The 18,737-nt window shown below is 50.7% G+C and overlaps 1 protein-coding gene across 12 annotated transcripts in view; it reads right to left on the bottom strand.

Moving 5' to 3' along the window:
• The window catches only part of PALD1 (phosphatase domain containing paladin 1), an 84,613-nt gene extending 82,755 nt beyond the window's left edge, over nucleotides 1-1,858 (bottom strand). For 2 of the 12 annotated variants that reach the window (XM_086381548.1, XM_086381549.1), the window contains exons 1-2: nucleotides 1,570-1,711; nucleotides 884-1,061 (exon numbers count right to left, since the gene is read on the bottom strand). The gene's annotated coding sequence lies outside the window, so the exon portion shown is untranslated. Of the gene's footprint in view, nucleotides 1-883; nucleotides 1,062-1,167 lie in introns of all 12 variants that reach the window. The other 10 variants (XM_086381555.1, XM_086381545.1, XM_086381547.1 and 7 more) reach the window with 9 other exon arrangements.
• Nucleotides 1,859-18,737: the final 16,879 nt, after the last annotated feature.

Genomic DNA, 18,737 nt, shown 5'->3' on the forward strand with positions numbered 1-18,737 from the left:
TTCTGCTGCTCCCTGTCCCTGGAGGTGGTGAGAGGTCCTAAGCAGCAGGGTAATCAGAAAGGAGGGGTACGGAGGCAGAACAAGAATATCTCAAACATATTTGCATGGCTGCATGAGAATTGCATCCCAGCTTCCCTGGCAATTACAGCCTGTGTCCCTCATTCAGCAATTAATCATGTGTATTCTCTTGGTATTTCCAGTTACTATTAGTCCAGGACTGGTATGGAAACCCTATAGTAACGATATTTCTCTGTGTTTATGCCTTGTGTCCCACCCCTATCACCGCCCCCACCTGGCTGCACAGTGGGGCTAAGCCACCTAAGGGAAGAACCCTCCAACTCCTTCCACCACTCCCATCCTCCTTGGCAGAGCCCAGCGCCTGGCGTTTAAGAGATGCTGTCACTGGGTCCAGGCTGCTCTTCAGGAAGCCAAGGAGTTGTTGCTTGGAACTCTGGTGGAGAGAGCGAGAAGCTGGAAGCTTCCTGAAGTCAGGGGAGCTTTTCTTCCATTTCTGACTCCCTAAGAGGTCCTGGATGCTTTTAAGAGGCCAGGGCAGCAGTCTCCCTGACACTGCACTCTGCTTTCTGACAGGCCGCCTGCCCCTTCAAGAAAAACCTCTGAAGATGAAAAAAGGGTTCCCCTGGGAGACCCAGGCCTACAGAAGGAAAGAACCAGATGGGGCCCAACATCAAAGCTTGCACCCACTGGGATCTCTGGACTCTTCCCAGTTCCATGGACCTCAAGTGCCTAAAGAGGAACCCAGGGACCTCAGGTGTGGAACACGAGGCTGCTTGCCTCGCCGCAGCTGCACGGGAAGCCCAGCTCTCAGGTCTCGCCCGAGGACCAGCCATCAAGGGTGGAGGTGTCGTCATCCCACACCTACCCTAGTCGGAGAGAAAGCTCCTGGAGAAAGTGCGTAGCCCAGAATCGGACAGATAGAACGACTCAGTTACTCCTGTTTAATGTGTGGTTCCGCTTCTCTCCCAGGCACCGATCCCGTGCGGGTTTCGTTGGGGGGGCCAGGATCTCTCCTCTCCACAGAGCCCAGGGAGGCTTGTGATCTAGGGGATGGGGAGTGGATGGTCGGAGCAGCCCCGGCCCGGGAGTGCCGAGAAGAGTCCCTCATCAGCCCTCGCTCGCCCGCCCCGGGTCCTGACGCGTCGGTACCTGCCAGCCCGTGGCTCCGGGGGGCATCCGCGCTCCTGCGGCAGACGCGCGGCGCCCGAGCTGCGGGCGCCGAGTTAGGCAGCGGCGGGTCGCGCCGGGTACTGGCTCCGGCTCGCTCCTCCCAACTTCCCCAGCCCATCCGTGGGCAGAGGCGGCTCCGGAGGCTGGCAGGCCGGGCGCGACGAGGCGAGGGCACAAGCGCAGGAGGCCGCGCTCGCCTGAGTAGAGAGCCGCACACCCCAGCAGGAGCGCGCCGCTCGGCTCCCGGTGCCCCGCGACCCCCACGCCGAGGGCGGACCGGGCGGGGCCGCCAATCACCGCGCCCGCCGTAGTCCAGCCAGCCAGAGCCCGGGCCCCAGCCGCCGAGGGGGGCGGGGGTCTCGGATTTAAAGACACACTCACCAAGCAGCGTCCGGATTGGCATTCCAGAGCAGCTGTTGCCTGGGGGAGAGGGAACGGTTGGCCCCACCTTTCTCGGCCCCTCTTCCTCCCTCCCCCAGCCCACCCTCCGCCTAGGAGGAAAAGTTTGGGGCGGGGGAGACCGCCTGGGAAACCAGTTCCGCTTCCCTTGTCATGAGTTCGGCTCTTTCTGGAAGAAGCCCAAACCCTACATCCAGCCTCCCTGGCAGGAGAAAGAAGCAAAAGCTCTTGGCGCCACACCGCCGCCCAGACTCCAGCTCCCCGGGAGATCGGCGGGCCCTCGCCGCTCTCTGCTTTTTAAAGCCAAGCCAAGCCTCGGCGGGCGCCGGAAGAATCCTCCCTTGCTGTGCAACCTGGGCTAGGCGACTGCTCTCCCTGGACCTCGCCACCACAGGAGTCAACGGTTGAGCCCTTTAAGAGCAGACTGTCCGCTCAGTGGTGGGCTTCTCCCAAACCTTGGACAGCCTCAGTACCCGGAGACAAAGAGGGAAGAACCCGGCAGACACTTCGGAAGGGGAGAGGTCCCTTTGTCCCCACCCATGGCTGCCTGCAGTGACAGGCACAATCCTAACCCCCAGGAGGGCCTGTCCCCGGCTCCCCTGACGGGGGAAGCAGTCCAGCCTGGCCCCCGGAACGCCCAGCAGTCCCTGCCAGCCCTCGGCGGGTGCGCGCCTCCAAGTGAACGCTGGTGCGTTCACTCTCACCACTGTTTTTCTGAGGGAGACGAAATTGGTTGTGGTTAGTGAGTCACTTGCCCCTTCTCTCTGCCCTGCACTGGGGACCTGCGTCTTCCTCACCTGTCGCTGCCTGCCTCGCCCACAAGCAGGGATGGAGCGGGAGTCAGTGAAGTCCAAGTTTGCCCGGTGATGAAGGCAGTGCAGACCTGCCCTCTCTCCAAAGTCAGGCCAGAAGGCACTGGGCTAGGGGAGGGACATGCAGGCCCTGCAGCCCCTGTGAGCCCAGGAACAAAGAAAGGAGGAATGGCTGTTGTTTATGGTGCTCTTACCAGGCCTCCAGCACCTAGGTCTCAAGTACTTCACTGGGTGATTCTATGAGATGACTACTTTTATTACCCCTCTTTTAATGTGTGGGCTTCCTCCTGTCCCGTCCAAGATGTGTGAAGAGGAGAAGAGCAGAGGAAGCCCAGGAGTGGCCTTGGGAAGCAGATCTACCTTCAGAGACCAGTAGAGCAAGGCTCAGGCTGATACATACCTTACTGCCTGTATAGTCTGTGACATAATCTGTCTTCAAGTCCCTCAGCCAGAGGACAGCCTGTCCTCCTTCAAAGTGTTGACAAGTCAGGGAGCTGGGGCCTGTGATGCCCTGGTGTGGCGCGTGGCACACTGTGGCTCCATCCTTAGGCACTGCTCCCTTCCTAACTCTTCTGCACAACCTCACAACCCCCACCCCCCGCCCCTGCAGATTCCCCTCTGTTGCCCTGCCATACTGAGGGTGCTGTTCCTGTTGTTCAGCGGCTAAGTCATATCTGACTCTTTATGACCCCATGAACTGCAGCGCGCCAGGCTTCCCTGTCCTTCACTATCTCCTGGAGTTTGCTCAAACCCATGTCCATTGAGTCGGTGATGCCATCCAACCATCTCATCCTCTGTTGCCCACTTCTTCTCCTGCCTTCAGTCTTTCCCAGCATCTAAGTCTTTTCCAGACTTTGCATCAGGCAGAGCGTGCTGAGTTCCAGGATAATGTGCCCTTGCGTCAAGGACCATGGTAGGGGTGCGCATGTGTACTAAGGCTGTGCTTAAGCGCACACCTTTACACATACACACATGCACACGCATCCCTCCTCCTCCCTCAGGTGCTGGGATCCGTGGCTGGCTGCCTCTCGAGACTGAGCTCCTGGAGGATAAAAGTCCATGTCTGAACTGTCTTTTGGTCCCTAGCACAGTGCCCGGCACATTGGTCATTCATTCCTTTGTGTTCACCATGCACACAGTAGGTGTTCTTGTTGAATCAAACAAAAAGCCCAGGACAGAGATGTCTCCAGAAAAGCCAGAATCACAGCCCTTCTGGCTCCTATGGACAGCCTCCGGGCTCAGCTGATAGACCCCAGAAGTAAAGGGATGAGGGTTTCAAGGTTATCTCAGAGACAAGTACAGATGGTGTCCAGTCCACAGTGTCCAGCCTCAGCAAGCCACCCTCAGCCTCTAAGCTTCTGCCAAGTCCCTGCTCAGAGCAGCATCCTAGGGGTTCCCCCCAACCACAAGAGAGCCTGCAGGCTGTCTTCCTTCCCCACCCCCTACCCCTGGCACCTGGGAGGGGGACAGGGACTGAATGTTGAAGAAGAGAAAAAGGAAAGGACACAGCAGCCCTAGGTATACCCAGAAGAAGCCACTCTGCCTTTGCTCTCCAACCCGAGGCAGAAGGGAAGAATCACTTCAGCCAATACTCTCAGTGCAGACTGCCACAGAAGCCCCTGGAGTGGTCTGAACACTCAGAGCAGAAGCCCAAAAGTTCCCAGATAAAGGATCAATGGTCCCAGAACAGGATCTCAGAAACTGGATGGCTCAAGACCCGCCCTTACTCACCCGGCACCCCCATCAGCACTGCCACCACCCACCCCCAGATGCACAAACACCCAGAACACCCCCTTATCATCTAAAGTGGGGGCCCTGCAACAACCGTGTGCTTGTCCACACATACGGACTTGTGTTGCTCATGTATGTTTACAGAGATGTGAATGAGAATGTGCATGTTTGTGTGGGTATGTCTAGTGGGCATGAGTGTGGATGTCCAAGTGAGCATGCGTGTGTATGTGGGCAAGTGTAGCACACACACAGACTCACCCACCACCATCCGAAACCAGGCAAGCTGCTACTGCAAAGGATAGTAAACCACCCCATTACTCACGCTTCCAAGAGAATCACCAGTGGCCATCCACAGCCCCTCTGCCCAGGCAAGCAAGTCCCAAATTCAGTCCCTGCGAAGAACCATAAGCTGTGCAAACATCCAGTTCCCTTGTGGGAACACTCAAGCCAAGAATTATTTCCTGACAGGCAGAAACAATTCGCTGGAAAGCAGAGGAGCTGGGTTCAAATCAACAGAGATGAGACTTGACAAAAGATGAGAAACAGGCCCTACTGCTCTTTCTGCTCCTCACTGCACGCCAAGCCTGCCACAGGCTGGGGGACACTGGGCCCAGGGAATGAACAAAGTCAGGGAGGGTGCTGTCCTGGCTCTGCTCCCCCTTATTGCCACGACTGGGACCCACGTGGGCCCTCCAGGACAGGTGTCTTGGAACCTGCATTCTTCCCTGAGAGCCACGTGGTCTCTGAGCCCCAACACAGAACCATTCCCCTTTGCCCTGGCTGCTCCTCCAGGCCCAGTGTCCCACCACCAGCATCCAGGAGCCCTCCGTTGTCCAGGCCCTTCCCTCTGCCATCAGGGCTGAAAGACCCAGGCTCTGAGGAGGGCTGACTTGCCCTGGACCTAACCTTGGCAGTTTTACCACTATGAGACCCCTACCCTAAAAGTCACCATATTTCACCAAGTCTTCTTTTCCTTGTTTGCAAGATGGTATGAAGAGCTATTCATGCCTCCAGAAAATGTCTGGAAGATTAAAGGAGTGCCTGGCACTCAGCCGGAGCTCACTGACTGAAGCTATTGTTACCATTATTGTTATTGCCACCTGAACTCACACTCTGACCCAGTCCCAAACCTGCCAGGGCCAAGGGGTTCTTCGAGGCTGAGTTCAGGTTCTTCCTCCTCCAGGCAGCCTTCCTTGTTTCCAGGATCTCAGTTTGCTCCGGACTCCTTCCCCATCACCTCTATGCAAGAAGCTTGGGCCTGAGCACTCCTGCTTGGCACAGGATACATGGCCAGTAATTGACATTATATTAATAATTATCAGCAGGATTATTAATTTCATTGGTTGGCTTTCATTTGGGTCTAGGTCCAAGGATAGCATCTCCTACCTCCCAAATTCACACACTAGGTTCAAACTTTTTTGACAGAGATTCAACGTAAAAAATACATTTTAGGGTATAAATCCAGAAAAATCAAAACTCTAATTTGAAAAGGTACATACACCCCAAGGTGCACAGCAGCACTGTTTACAACAGCCAAGACATGGAACCAACTCAAGTGCCCATCAACAAACATTTAGGGACTTCCCTTGTGGTCCAGTGATTAAGAATCCGCCTGCCAATATGAGGACATGGGTTCAATCTCTGGTACAGGAAGATCCCACAAGTTGTGGCACAACTAAGCCCTTGCACCATGGGTAGAGAAGCCCCAGCTCACTACAACAATGAAGACCCGTATGTGTGTGCTCAGTCGCTCAGTCATGTCTGACTTTTTGCAACCCGGTAGACTGTAACCCCGGAGAAGGCAATGGCACCCCACTCCAGTACTCTTGCCTGGAAAATCCCATGGACGGAGGAGCCTGGTAGGCTGCAGTCCATGGGGTCGCTAAGAGTCGGACACGACTGAGCGACTTCACTTTCACTTTTTACTTTCATGCATTGGAGAAGGAAATGGCAACCTGCTCCAGTGTTCTTGCCTGGAGAATCCCAGGGACGGTAGAGCCTGATGGGCTGCCGTCTATGGGGTCGAATAGAGTCGGACACAACTGAAACGACTTAGCAGCAGCAGCAGAAACAGGAGACTGTAACCCACAAGGCTCCTCTGTCCATGGAATTTTTCAGGCAAGAATCCTGCAGTGGGTTGCCATTTCCTCCTCTGGAGGAATCCCTCTTCCTGACCAAGAGACTGAACCAGAATCTTCTGCATCTCTTGCTTGGGCAGGAAGATTCTTTACTGTTGAGCCACCTGGGAAGCTCGACAAAGACCTAGCACAGTCATAAAATAAACTAAAAAAAATTTTTTTAAACAAACATTTGGCTTAAGAAGATGTACACTTATACAATGGAGTATTACTCAGCCGTAAAACAGAATGAATAATTGCCACTTGCAGCGATGTGGATGGAATGTTACACTAGGTGAAGTCAGAAAAAGACAGATACTGTGTAATACCACTTATACATGGAATCTGAACTATGACACAAGTGAAATCCATATGCAAAACAGAAACAGACTCACAGACATTGAAAACAAACTTATGGTGACCAAAGCGGGAGGGAGAGAGGGACACGTTAAGCATACGGGCTTAACAAATTCAAACTACTATACATAAAATAGATGAGCAACAAGATCTACTATATTCAACATCTTATAAGCTATAGTGGAATAGAATCTGAAAAAAAATATATATATAGCTGAATCACTTTGCTGTATTAACACAAGATTATCGTGGCCTATAACCAACACAATATTGTAAATCAATTAGACATATATATGCTGCTGCTGCTACTGCTAAGTCGCTTCAGTCGTGTCCGACTCTGTGCGACCCCATAGATGGCAGCCCACCAGGCTCCCCCGTCCCTGGGATTCTCCAGGCAAGAACACTGGAGTGGGTTGCCATTTCCTTCTCCAATGCATGAACGTGAAAAGTCAAAGTGAAGTCGCTCAGTCGTGTCCGACTCCCAGAGACCCCATGGACTGCAGCCCACCAGGCTCCTCCGTCCATAGGATTTTCCAGGCAAGAGCACTGGAGTGGGTTGCCATTTCCTTCTCCAATGCATGAACGTAAAAAGTCAAAGTGAAGTCGCTCAGTCGTGTCCGACTCCCAGAGACCCCATGGACTGCAGCCTACCAAGCTCCTCCGTCCATGGGATTTTCCAAGCAATACATATATATATATATACACATACAAATATATATACACATATCTATGTACTATATATATATATTTTTTTTACTTTGGGACCACCAGCTATACAGAGACATAAATATATAAAAAATGCTTAGCTTTACTACATGTGATGCACGCTGATACTTTCTAATGTATCCTATCCTATTTCTTTTTGTTTTTACTGATTGCAGTGCACAAAACTGATTTTATCTGTGACCTGCAGTTCGAAAATGCTTCAAAGAATAGTGAGGTCCCGAGGGCAAGAGAACCTAGAGGCCTACCCCAGCACCACTCAGAGCATGACTAAAGAGTGCCCAGGACAAGTGGAAGGAGGGTGATTCTATCTCCAGAACATTCCTCAAGTACTACAAGGAGAGTGCTCCATCAGAAGGAAATGAGAGAAGGAATCTTGGTTCATCCATTCAACAGATATCCCATTCATTCACTGTCAATCAACAAACATTTACAGAGCCCCTTCTATAGTCCAAAACCTTGGCCTTGAGCAGTGAATGAGGCAGACAAGGTCCTGCCTTCATGAGGCTGACATTTTAGTAGAGTGGGGGCGGGGGATACAATAAAGAAGCAAATATTAATAACAACAGAAGCAAGATCATTCCTAAGTGACTTAGCTAGGAAGAAAATAATACAATAGAATAGTAAAGAAAAGTGTACTGGTGGGCCACTTTGGAAATGATGGGAGTCTCTAACCCTCAGGTTAGATGCACACCTCACTCACCTGAGCTGGTGGTTGGTTGAGGGACCTAAATGGGATGATGACTTCAAAGTACTTGGCACTGTCCTGGCACAGAACGGCTTTTATGCTCATCATTATTAGATGGATAACCGTGGTTGAAGGCAGGCTGTGATAATGTTCCACAAAGTGTAAGGTTGTACTGGGGTTCAGAGGAGGATGAGGGGACAGTGCTGACTACAGCACAAGCCCAGGACCCACGCATGTGTTGACCTGTCCCTCTGCACAGCTCAGCTGGCTTGTCTCTCCCCATTTCCCAAGCCACAGCTCCCTACTTCCACCTCCCCGCACAGTTCAGCCCAGCCCAGTTGGAGCTGTAACCTCTAAAAGTTGGGGCACTGAAAGAGTTAACTTCTTTCCTTCCCAAGCCACACAGGGACAGATACGTAGCAGCCTTCACCACCCTACCCTACACCTCTGTAGACTCCTGCTGATCAGGTCACACCTGCCCAGGGAACATGGGTGCTGACTCCCAGCAAGACAGCACAGGAGTAGAGATCTGGAGCCCAGCCCAGGAAATGCTGAAGGCTCTGGGTCTGCTCAGTGGGAGCAGAGAAGGCTCAGTGGCAGGACACTGTCTTCTGGTCCCCGCAGGGCTATCAGGGAGAGAGAGAGGATTTGCCTCAGGTGAGCTGCTCAAGCATCTGAGCTCCAAGCAGCAATGTTGAGTACCTACTATGTGCCTGAACCTGGGCTCAGGGAGAAGACCCCACTTTGCCAAAGGTGCTCACAGGTCTGTAGGGCAGGCAGACCAGTAAACTGATATTTCAAAATGATGTGTTTCCTGCAGGGTGGAGTGGGAACTGGGGTACTGGGGGATCAAGTTAGCTCTGAGTGGAAGTGGATGTCCCACCAGCTCAGTGATGTAAAGAGATCTGTTTTGACTTTGGCATCAGACAGACTTGAGTTTGAATTCCAGTTCTGCCACTTCTGAGCTATATGAACCCAGGCAAGTTTCTGAGCTTTTCTGAGCCTCTGTTTCCATATCTAGAAAATGAGGATTGGGACTTCCCTGGCAGTCCAATGTTTGGGACTTCCCTGGCAGTCCAATATTTGAGACTCCACACATCCACTACAGGAGACTCTGGTTAGATCCCTTGATTAGGAAGATCCCCTAGAGAAGGAAATGACAACCCACTCCAGTATTCTAGCCTGGAAAAGCCCATGGACAGAGGCGCCTGATGGACTACAGTCCATGGGGTTGCAAAGGGTCAGCCATGACTTAGCGGCTAAACAATAGGGAACTAAGATGCTGCATGTTGCATGGTGAGGCCAAAAAAAAATCTTATAAAATCAGGATAGTCACACACACTTCGATAAGATTTTGAGATTAGGTTGGAGAAGGAAATGGCCACCCACTCCAGTACTCTCGCCTGGAAAATCCCACACCAGGTTCCTCTGGTAGATTACAGTCCATGGGGTCGCAAAGAGTCAGACATGACTAAGCAACTTCACTTAAGATTAGGTGAACTAACAAATTCAAAGCCCATATTTGCTGTCCAAGAAGAAGCTCAGTAACATAACAGTAGTTATGGCTGCTAGCATCATCAGAAGATCCCCTCCAAGGACTTCCCTGATGGTCCAGTGGTTAAGACTCTGAGCTCCCAAGGCAGGGGGCTCAGGTTTGATCCCTGGTCAGGGAACTAGATCTCATATGCTGCAACTAAAACCTAGCATAGCCAAGTAAATAAAAAATAAATATTAAAAAAGAGAGGGAGAAAAGAAGACCCCCTCCGAGGTGTCTCCCTCTGCCTTCACCTCCTCCCTTCTCCCCCTCCCCTATTTGCATAGTGCCTCCCAAACGCACAGAAAACCCCCTCCCCCACTGCTATCAGTAAGAAGTGCCCAGTGGCCTTCTGCTGGGTCTCACTGCAGAATCCCAGGCCCTGGACACTGAAACTAAAGAGGCAGGGTGGGATGGGGGCGGCGCGAGGGGGTCTGCCAAATCTTGCAGCAGGAAGACCATCCATCCCTGAATAAACAGGCTGTCACCCCTTCCCTCCCACTCTCCCTCTCCCTTAAATAACCCAGATCTGTTGCCCAGTTGTATCCAAGCAACACCACTCAGGCTCCCAAGGATGTCTCACTCTGACAGAGCCATTTATGAAGATGCTGCAGGGGAGGACGGACAGGGCAGGGGTCAAGGGAGCCACAGCAGCCCAGCAGCGTCTTCCCAAGGCCTTCGTATGGCGACGAGACCCTGGTCCCCAGGAACAGAGCTCCTGGGCTGACCCCTCACCAGATCGGTGGGCAGGGAGGTGTCTTGCGTACCAGAAACATTCCAGAAGAGCCCAAGACCTTCCCGAACTTACAGGGAAGATCCCAGACTCCCTAAAGCTTGGGACACATGGGAACCAGTGAAGTGCCTTGGCAAGATAACTGGCCCAGGCCCAGCCTTCTGAGGTCTAGTCTTGGTGCCAACATTCACAGGCTGTGTTTTTCTAACCAGGATAGGAAAGGGATGTGCTCACACTTTTTGATGGCATCTGTCCACATGACACATGCACAGACTCTTCGCCTCGGCAATTCCATTTCTAGGAATTTAGCCTAGAGATGTGCCCACACAACTGACAGATTAACAACCGCATAGAGTTACTCCTCGTTTGAGACGGTGCAAGATTGGAAACAAGCGATAAGTCCGTGGACAGAGAGATGCTAGGCTAGATAAACTCTGGAACACCCAGGAAACTGGAAATGCCATACAGATATCTGAAAACACGAGGCAGATGTATGTGGGCTGACAGAAAACGATCTCTAGAGCTGGGAGTGAAGTTTGGGAGTGGACACTGACAGACACATTGGGGGGCACTGTGGTCTGGACAGTGGTGCCGGAGCCAGCCCTGGCACCCATCTGTAAGGGAATAGATAAGTCACACGGATTCCAGCCACGGAATCCCGTTCAACAGAAACACCCAACAATCCAGGTGCACACACAGAAATGTGGAACGAGCTTGAAAACAGTATCCTGTGATAAAATAATAGAGCTGGATTAGCCATACAATACCCATTGATGTAAAGTAACCACAGTCATACACAGAAAAATCACCCATAGTTTTTTTTAATGAGAATGAGTGCATTATGCAAAAACGTTTATCAGACACGCTACCACAGGTGCCTATGAGAAAAAGGAATGCGATGAAGGGGAAATAAAGAGGACAATGTAAGAGAAAGGCCTTGCATGTACTGATGATGATATTTTAAGGAAATTATTTACTCAACTCTGCAGCTGAGGTGAGAAGGAAGGAGAGAAGGGGGGAGGGAGGAGAGAAAATTGAAGGACAGAGTCTCTTATATTCTAGCACTTAAGGAGCTGTATAGATATTGTCCCTCAAGGTCCACTGGGATTGGTTCCAGGACCCATTGGGTATCAAAATCTGCAGATGCTCAAGTCCCTTATATAGTAACAGCCCTATCAGCTGTACATACAGTAGCATCAGCTCATGTGGATACGGAGGGTTGCCTATATATACATACAGACATGAACTACAGTTGACAATTGAAACAGCGGTCTGAACTGCAGGGCACCACTTATATGCAGATTTTTTTCCATGAATACATACTACAAGATTCATGGTTGGTTGAATCTGGAGATGGAGAACAGGGGATAGCGCTAGGGGCCAGCTATAAATTAAATGACATTACGATTTTTGAGATTTTTGACTGCATGGAGGTGGGCCCTCCTAACCTCTGCAATGTTCAAGAGTCAACTGTACATTAAATGTCTCTGAAGGACAGATAAAAAATTGGTGATTTTAGTCACCTCCAGGGATCTGGGGCTTCCCAGATAGCTCAGTTGGTAAAGAATCAGCCTGCAGTTCAGGAGACCCAGTTAAATTCCTGGGTCAGGAAGATCTGCTGGAGAAGAATCTGCCTGCAATGCAGGAGACCTGGGTTCAATCCCTGGGTTGGGAAGATCCCCTGAAGAAGAGAAAGGCTACCCACTCCAGTATTTTGGCCTGGAGAATTTCATGGATTGTGTAGTCCATGGGTTGCAAAGAGTCGGACACAACTGAGCAACTTTCACTTTCTTTCCAGGGAACTGGGTGGCTGGAGGGAAACTTTTCACTGCACACCTTCTTGTGCATTTGAATTTTGTTCCACATGGATGTGTTATCCTACTTTTAAATAATGATGAGAATTCTCAGCTGATAGGCTTGTATACATGGGGTTAATCTCTGGACAGCTACCAAAGATGCTGGGAAGAAGGCTCAGCCCTCCTAGGATAGTTGAGGCCTGGAGAAGAGAAGCAGGAGGCTTGGGGAGGAGAATCAGACCTGCCCTCCACTCACTATCCTTTTGTACAATTGTTTTTGTTTTTTTTTTAAACCCTTGGCATCTATGATAAAGTCTAATAATTGTCATTTTCATAAATTTTTTCTGTATGTGCCATGCAGCTAGTGGGATCTTAGTTCCAAGACCAGGGATCAAACCTGGGACCTTGGCAGTGAGAGTACAGACTTCTAATCACTAGATCATCAGGGAATTTCCTCATAAATGTCATTTTAAATTTTCATTTTGAATACTTTATAAATGCACAAAAGTAAAAAACAGCATAATCGACTCTATATACCCACTATCACATATGACAGTTATCAAGATTTTGCCACACTTGCTTCATTTACCATTAGTTTTTTTTTTTTTTTTTTCTCTTTTGGTTTTCTTTCTGGAGTATTTTAAAGCAACCCCCAGATATCACACAATTTCACTCCAACCTCCATCAGAATATGATGGATGTAATAAACACATCTTAAAGACATGACGTCTCAGAGGCCAGACCTAGAGGGACCCCCTGTACAAGATCTCTGAGGGCTAGTGGTCCCTGTCTCTGCTTGACTGTCCCCAGAGACGAGGAGCTCACTCCTGACCCAGTTTCCTTCTTTGTCCTGATGGCCGAGAGTTAGGCTTCTCAGAAGTGGCAGACACCTCCCCCCTCCACACTCCCTTTGTTGTCTGGGAGGCACCCAGGCATGAGCAGGAGCAGCTCGAAGCCACAGAGTAATAGCCCAGCTCATTAGAGTCCCTTCCTTTCCAAAACAAACTCAGAAGCATAATGGCATGCTATGCACAGTCCAGTTAACTGGAGGCCACTGAAGACCTGCTGGTTTAGAAGCCCTCTCCGGACACCCTCCCCGCAAACAACCGCCCCCACCAGGCCATCTGAGACAGACATTCACCGTCCGGGCAGTCAGGAGTAAAGCTGAGACCAGAACCAGGCAGTTGTTCCCAGCCAGCATACGTGTGCGTTTGAGTCACCTGCGGGAGGGGCTCGACCACAGATTCCCAGGCACCACTCCCGCCCTCCTAAGTCAGGGTGCCCAGGGCTGGGGCCTGGGAAAGCCCCCTGGGTGGTTCTAAGGCAACAGTCAACCGTCTGGTGTTTGGGAACTACTGGGACAAATGACTCCTAGGCTTTCTTCCACTTCCATGGGCCAATCCAACTCTTAGCAGCCTGCCTTTGTACTGAGATTCTGGCCTGCCCCCTGACCAAGCCAGGGTGTAGTGTTCCCACCTGAATATGGCAGGGGACTAGGCGATGCCATCCACTCTCAAGAGTGTGCTCTCACAGGGGCACAGACAATCCCCCAAATCCAGAAGCACAGATTCAGAGATGGCAGTCGCCACCATCCCTGCAGGGGAAACACTGAGTGTTTCCTTCGTGCCACAGTTCACATGCATGAACCCCCTGCAGCCTCACCCCGCCCCATGAGGCAGCAGGCATCTTCTCCTCCTCCTTCCTTACCTCCTCCTTAGCAGGTAAGGAGATGCAGGCTCCGGGAGAGGCAATGATCTGCCCCAGGGCACATGGCTGGTAAGCGACCGAGCGGGGATTCACAACAGGCAACCTGACTTCAAAGCTCCCCTTTCTAAGTGGAGATGTTTATATGACTAACTGATCTGCTTTGCTGTACAGCAGAAACTAACAACACTGCAAATCAACTATGTGCTAAGTCACTTCAGTCATGTCCGACTCTTTGAGATCCAATGGACTGTAGCCCACTAGGCTCCTCTGTCCATGGGATTCTCCAAGCAAGAATACTGGGGTGGGTTGTCATTTCCCCTTCCAGGAGATCTTCCTAACCCAGGGACTGAATCCGCATCTCCTGTGTCTCCTGCATTGGCAGGCAAGTTCTTTACCAGTAGCATCACACAGTCCATGAGGTTGCAAAGAGTTGGACATGACTGAGTGACTAACACACACACATACACCCCAATAAACATTTTAAAAAATGAAGCTCCCCTTTCCTAACCACAACAAAAGCTCTGGGACCCCACTGGGCTCAGCCACTGACCAGGAGCCCAGGGAGGTGGTGGCCTCCATGTGAGAGCAGCAGTGGATCCCAAAAGCAGGGGGTGGGGAAGCGAGCTGAGGGCAGTCAGCTAACTGCATCCTGCAGCAAGTTCGCTGCAAGGAGCTCAGCGTGGCGCACCTCGAGGCTGCCACACCTGCATGGCCCATCAGCGTGCCTGTCCCCTCCATCACTAGGCAGTGAGCTTCCAGAGGGCAGAGGAACGCCCACCGTTCATCCCTGCATTCCAGCCCAGGGCACGGCCTATGCTGGGAGCTTAATAAGTGCTTGTATAACTGGCCAGGCCAACCCTCCAAACACTTCAGGGCAGCTGCTTCCACTGTGAGAGGTGGTCCTGGGCAGAGGAAGCAAGAAAGTCCAGTCCTCTGTACCACACCATGCTTGGACTCAAGTCTGCTCTGGGTTACAAAGGGCATACTCAGAATCACGGTGCTGGCTATTTTCAGGCACTCGGAGTGGTGATGTCACTCCCTCCCAGGGTGGCTCTCCTGACCCCAAAGCCTGCTGTGCCTCGTCCCCTGTAACAAGTCCACAAGAAGCCCTGGGCAGGGACCCCTCTGGGAGCAAGAGCAGGGAAAGGGGAGTCCACACTTGGGCCTTGAGGAAAAAAAAGTTCCTTAACCTTGCCTGGTACCCCTCACCCCACCTTCTTTCCAGCAAGACAGGCAGGCGACCCCTCCAACTGAGTGGAACGCCTAGAGGCCAGGCTTGGTAAGGGCCATGACCGGGCAGGTGGGGTGGACTGGGCCCCTGACCAGGCTTCTGGAGATTCAAGCTCTAATCGAGATACTGCTTTACCAAGTCAAGGAGCCTCTCTGGGCCTCAGTCTCCTCATCTGTAAAATGAGATAAATAATTCTTCCTGGCACATAAACACAGGTACTCTTCTCAGACCCCATCTGTAGTGAGGCAAATTGCCCATTTAGTGGCAAGTGACAAACCTCAGACAGCTCTCCGGCACTGACAGAAGGAACCCCACGGTCCTCCTTCCACAGCAAAGCAGGGCTGATGGGCTCTTTGTAGGGATTAACCCAACTCCCCACCTCACCCACAAGTGCTCCCCACAATACTCCAGTCCTTCACTGGCTGCTAAGTGCTAGGTCCTGTATTGGACTTCAGAGCCACAATCCCATGCCTCACTTTGGAAAAGCATATTCCACTACCATCCTCATTTTTTGAATGTAGCCACTGAGGCACAGAGAGGCTGAGGCCCAGTGTCCCCTAGTCATCTCTGACTCCAAAGCCCTTGAATTCAGCCTCCCAAGTACTGCCTGACTTTAATTGTCCCAGGGACGGGAGCTCATTCTCTAGGGAGACTTCTCTGCAGAGCTATGCTGACCTTAGAGCATCCCTCCTCCTCCTCCTAACATGAATCTGACCTCCACCTCCCAGCCAGTCCCCAGCTGGTCCTGTCTCCCCAACCCTGGGACACCAGTACACAGGTACATGGCTCTTCCTTTCAAATATTTGAGAAATGCCATCTCAGACCCTGATCAGAGACTTCTCCAGCTAAACAACCCCAGGGCTTCCAAAGGTCCGTGGGAACTTCTGAGACCCAAAAAGGCCTTGGCTATTATTCTATCTCCATCCCCCACCCCAGGGCTTTTTCCCAAGGGAGTCCAGAAGAAAATGAAACCCTTCTCTCTCTCTCTCATCCCTCAGCAGCTCCCACCCATCCCCCCCTATCCCAAAGCTGGTCTCCCTGCTCTGACTTCACACCAAGCTGACATCTGCGGCCAGAAACCTGCGGACAAGTCTCCTTCTGGAGCCTCCCCTTCCCCGCACCTCCCAGCCTGTGACCGCCCTCTCCTTCAAATCTCTGAAGGGGGTGCAGCCTGAGCTGCTGCTGCCAGGAAGCAGTGAAGCAGTTAAAAATGCCCACTGTCTGTAGAGAGGGAGAGGGCAGGATGGGGGTGGTGCAAGCAGCTAGAGGCTGGTGGGAACAGGACGGTAGGATCAGGGCAGGCAGGGCAGGGTCTGCTCAGGCAGGCGCCCCAGCTTCTGCCACAAATCCCTGCCTTCCCCACTCATTCGTTCCACGTTCTCTTTCTTCCTCTCACAGCTTCTCCCTGGTCACTCAGAGACGCTGACCTCCCAACTCCCCTCCAAAAACCACTATTCAAAATGTTAGTGTTTAACGAGTACGGAATTTCACTTGAAAGTGAGGTATTAGTCGATCTGTTGTGTCCGATTCTTTGCGACTCCATGAACTATAGCCCATCAGACTCCGTGCTTCTGTGAAATGAACATCTCTCCTGCCATATCAATATGCAAGAAATGTTGTGTTCCGTTCCTGGTCAGGGAACTAAGATCCCACATGCAGCGTGGCCAAAAAACAGTGGTTAAAATGGTTAATGTTATGTTATGTATACTTTACCACAATAATAATAAACACAGAATGGGGAAAATAATTGCCCCATCCCACCCCTTCCCCCGCCACACACACAAAAGCGCTCCCCAAGAAGCTCGAGGTCATGATCTGAGTAGGAAGACCACTGTGTGGAGACAGAGACCCCCTGGGAAAAAGGGCACCTGTCAGGCCAGTGAAAGCCTGGAAACCCTGAGTCCCAACCCCCGGGCAGGGTTGGAAGTTGCCAGAGGCACCAAGAGGCAGTGCCTGGCCCAAGGTCACACAGCAAGATAACCATGAAGTTGGGCCTTGAGGTCCGGTGATCTGCCCTAACCCTGAGCTGTCCTCAGCAGGAAATGCGGGCCAGCTGGGGTCTGGAGGGGGTTTAAAACAGAAGGCCCTAGGCTATTTCTCCCTACTGTTTCCCATCCTGCCTGGCACATCCTGCTGATGTGAGGAGCTCCCCAAGCTTCTCATTTCTGCAGGTTTTGCACTTGGCCTTTGCAGCCCTGCCTGGCACATAGAGCTTTCACCACCCTGGGTGGTGGGATGCCATGGAGGATTAGGGCTTCAGCATCAGACAAACCTGCCTGAGTCCTGATTCTACCTCTATATATATATGCTTCTAGACTAGGCCCCTCATCTGTAAAACGGCACAATAATGTCTAATTTGTGAGGTTCTTTTGAGAATTAGAATAGATGATATAATACATTTGAAGGGCCTAAAACATAGTATTCTTGCCACCTCTTCTTAATATCTTCTGCTTCTGTTAGGTCCATACCATTTCTGTCCTTCATCGAGCCCATCTTTGCATGAAATGTTCCCTTGGTATCTCTAATTTTCTTGAAGAGATCTCTAGTCTTTCCTATTCTGTTGTTTTCCTCTATTTCTTTGCATTGATCCCTGAGGAAGTCTTTTTTAGCTCTCCTTGAGATTCTTTGGAACTCTGCATTCAGATGCTTATATCTTTCCTTTTCTCCTTTGTTTTTCGCTTCTCTTCTTTTCACAGCTATTGGACTGCTAATTTTTACTAGTCCCAAACTACGTCTGTGAATGCCAGTTATTTGACTGCATGTCAGGTCATATGTCCTTTTAGGTCAGCTTGTCTTTTGGTGAGAATAGAAATGGAAGTGAACATCCAGCACGGCTGCTGAAACTGCTTTGACTGTGTGTCTGTATGGTTTTCATTTGCTAAAGAGAATAGAATATGTAATGAGACAGTAATGTTTGCTTCTTAATTTTTTCCAAAGATTTTTTTAAATGTTTGAACATTATTTGTCCTAAAAAAAAAAAAAACCAGAGGAGAAAAGGAAAGATATAAGCATCTGAATGCAGAGTTCCAAAGAATAGCAAGGAGAGATAAGAAAGCCTTCCTCAGGGATCAATGCAAAGAAATAGAGGAAAACAACAGAATGGGAAAGACTAGAGATCTCTTCAAGAAAATTCGAGATACCAAGGGAACATTTCATGCAAAGATGGGCTCGATAAAGGACAGAAATGGTATGGACCTAACAGAAGCAGAAGATATTAAGAAGAGGTGGCAAGAATACACAGAACTGTACAAAAAAGATCTTCACGACCCAGATAATCACGATGGTGTGATCACTCACCTAGAGCCAGATATCCTGGAATGTGAAGTTAATTGGGCCTTAGAAAGCACCACTACGAACAAAGCTAGTGGAGGTGATGGAATTCCAGTTGAGCTATTCCAAATCCTGAAAGATGATGCTGTGAAAGTGCTGCACTCAATATGCCAGCAAATTTGGAAAACTCAGCAGTGGCCACAGGACTGGAAAAGGTCAGTTTTCATTCCAATCCCAAAGAAAGGCAATGCCAAAGAATGCTCAAACTACCACACAATTGCACTCATCTCACACGCTAGTAAAGTAATGCTCAAAATTCTCCAAGCCAGGCTTCAGCAATATGTGAACCGAGAACTTCCAGATGTTCAAGCTGGTTTTAGAAAAGGCAGAGGAACCAGAGATCAAATTGCCAACATCCGCTGGATCATGGAAAAAGCAAGAGAGTTCCAGA

Source organism: Bos grunniens, chromosome 28, assembly GCF_055505025.1.
Source record: "Bos grunniens cultivar Pamir isolate PY7600 chromosome 28, Bosgru_T2T1.0, whole genome shotgun sequence".
NCBI classification, from domain to species: Eukaryota; Metazoa; Chordata; class Mammalia; order Artiodactyla; family Bovidae; genus Bos; species Bos grunniens.